The sequence below is a fragment of the Thunnus maccoyii genome, chromosome 14 (genome assembly GCF_910596095.1).
Source record: "Thunnus maccoyii chromosome 14, fThuMac1.1, whole genome shotgun sequence".
NCBI lineage: Eukaryota > Metazoa > Chordata > Actinopteri > Scombriformes > Scombridae > Thunnus > Thunnus maccoyii.
In genome coordinates, this window is record NC_056546.1 from 27,671,874 (window position 1) to 27,675,216 (window position 3,343).

Below are 3,343 nucleotides of genomic sequence, written 5' to 3' on the forward strand. Positions count from 1 at the left end.
AAACACATTTGACATAAAGTAATAAAAAACGATATTTTCCAGTGCAATTCTACCCACTCATTACAACTAGCACAATCAACTGTGATTTTCCCCAAGAGACAAATAACTGGCATTAGTTTAATTATTTCTAAGTCTAAACAGCGGCGTGTATCTCTCCCATCATACAGTCGGTTTTAATAAAGCATGTGATCATAGCCACCGAACTGATACAAAATTACTGAAATTATTCAATAGAGTGTGATCATAGAAAAGATTTCTATGAATAGCAGGGAATTTATGAAGCAAAAAAGATTTGTCTTGACAAATTGACAAATTGATCTCAAACGAGCCTGTATGCTTAAAAAAATCATCATATTGTATAATAATAAAGACATATTCCAATGTCACCCTAAGCCACACTTCCAGCCACCACTCTTCTTCTGTCAGCCACAGGAAGCATTCAGGTCACCACAACCCACAATGTTTTACAGTTTGTGCGTTTTAGGGAGAGGAGTTTTAAAAAAAAAAAAAAAAAAAAAAAAAAAAAAAGGGCCTCCCAGAATTAATCACCGGCACATTTGCAAGTCGTAAGAAAGACTGGAGCATCGCCGCCATCATCATCATCGCTGGAGATATACTACCCACAATCCTTTTCCGCAAGCCGACTAATTAGCCGCAGAAAGGTCAAGTAAAGTCAGAGTGTGATTAGAGAGCGAAGGAGGGAGAAAGGGAGTGAGAGAGGAGGGGGTGGAAGGAAATGAGACAGACAAAAAGAAGGAGAAGAAGAAGAAGAAGAAGCGGCGGCTGACATACATCTAGTTTTGGACCTGTGCCAGAGCGTCTCCATTTTTTTTTTTTTTTTTTTAATTCACCGTCCTTTCTCTTTTTCCTTTTACTCCGCTCCCGACTGAAAGCTTTGCTACAAAACGTTGGCTTCAATTTTTAATGAAATGCTTATGTTGCTGCACCTGGACACGTTGGCTAAGCTGGCCCCGTCAGGTAAGGGTTCCCAGGAGGGTCATTAAAAGCAGAGACGGCGCGCAGATGATCGGACCTGCCTGGGTGCCAGCCCGTGATGCGAGGCCTCTGGAATCAGCTGCGGTAAAGACGGAGAGGTGTATGTGCGGTTTATGAGTCACACTAAGCTGGCTTCTTTCATTTTTTGTTCATATTTGATGCTGCGTGATTACCAACTGGAGGTCAAAGATAGATTACCAACCACTTTATTTACTGCTACATCGCTGTGAGTGTATGTGTGTGCATTTGTGTACGTGTGCATGTCAGATGCACATCTGCGCACATGCATTTGTGTTAGTGTGTGGTTGAGTGCCAAAACATGACGGTAGATGCAGGCTATTCCCAGTGAGTCTCGTACGGTGGTCTTGCCGCAGGCTTCTCCCCTGGCTCAATGTTGAGTCAAAACATCTCCCGTGGTTTAAAAAAAAAAAACAACAAAAAAAAAAAAAAAAAACCCCAGCAGCAGCAGAGTACACTTCCCTGTCAACAGCAAAACACAGCAACGTGTTGGATGACAATGACACTGACACTGCACCTACTGTGCACTCCCAACCTTTGGGAATTCACTCGAGTGAAGAGCCGGTGCATACTTAGCGTCACAGATCCAAATGATGTACAGTACGTGTCATTCTGCAGGCTTTTCTAAAGCAACATATGCTTTGCTACACACAAACACACAGCTCACACAGCTCCTGCACACACACAGACAATGGCACTTGCGCACTTGCCCTTCTACCTGGAATAGTCTGATCCCTAAGGGGAGTGGTGTTTTAAGACATTCAAACACACACACGCTCACACACACACACACACACACACACACACATAGACGCATGGTAAGTGGACCCGCAGCCTAATGGAGTTTAATTACTCCCAGCACATCCATCAGGGGCTCCAGTAGGGGAGTGGAGTATTTTATCACCACTTTTAAGGGTTATTAGTACAAATACACTGTCACCCTGCATTACCACTGCAGCGCTTTAGGGTGCCATGCCCACATCACATTCATTACAATCTCTATCAATATCTATCAGAACTAAACGCTCCCTCTTTCTCCCTCCACCTTCCTCCTTACACGTCCTCTCCTCACACACTCACACTCAAGACTGACTCCCCCCCCCCCCTCCCCACCCCCGCCCCACCCCCGCCCCACCCTCTCCTCCTCTTTGTGCCTCCGTCTCCCTTCACCTCCTCTGACACACACCTCTAAAAAGTTTCACTCCATTTATCGTCCGGCGCTCCTCCGGCCCAGCTGTCGGGCCAACTTGATGGAGTTTGGCGGCTGGCAAGGACACTGCCAGACGGTGACTTTAAGAGCCCAGTGGTCACTCCAAAGGAGAAAAAAAAAAAGAAAATTCCTGGATCGGATGACTTCTTTTTAGGGAGGCAGAGCACATTATTCACTTCACACCATTACCGAGCACGCAAAGGTGAGAGGATTAAGAAAGATTTGCTTCTTTTTTTTTTCTTTTTTTTTTTTTGAGGAATGTGTGAAGTTACTTGAGGAAAGGGACAGTTTGCAGGTTCTGGCCCGGGGAGGTGAAGTGGGGGATATTAATCAAGTAGTATCCGACACCTACGGAGTCCATTACTGACTGGCGAGACTGACATTTTGACTAATATGAAGGGATGTTCTTGTTCAGGTCTTTCAGACAATAATAGTGTGTGTGGTTTATCTGTGCCTGTTCCGTTATTAGAACATAGGTAATCAGCTATATATGACAGCTCAGTGTATGTTGTCATACTGCATACAACACACCGAGGCCCTTAGTCAATCATAATTAAGTCGTAACACCCATGTAATAACCTACACATTGAAGAAGATCTCATTTATGCAAACATTACTTAAAGATTTCAAAGGTTAAGCTACTGTTTTAAATTACTATAGTTATGATATTCTGTGTGGTAGTGTGAAATGTTAACAAAGATGGGTCAGATGGGGCAAAGCACACCAGCAGTTGGAATATCAGACATATTTTAAAACAAACTCCTGGTTAGCCAAACTTATTTGGAAGAGAAAATGAAGGCGAACGGTAAAATGATCCCCTAAACTGTCTGTTATAAACATACTTACTAGATACGACTTCCTGGTTTAACTTTGACTTACCATAATTATGCTACCATTGTGTACACACAGTTTCCATGTGCAATGGACTGGCGTTACGGGTGTGCTCACTTTCACCTTTATTTCATATAAATGACTTCAGATAATCTGGCTAAACTTTGGCTTGTTTACAACCTCTTTGATCATCTGACCACCTTCTTAAACCTTCTCCTTCTTCTGTTTACTTCATTGTATCAATACATTGCTGTCTTCCCACATCTCAATGATCTTTGTGAGTACAAT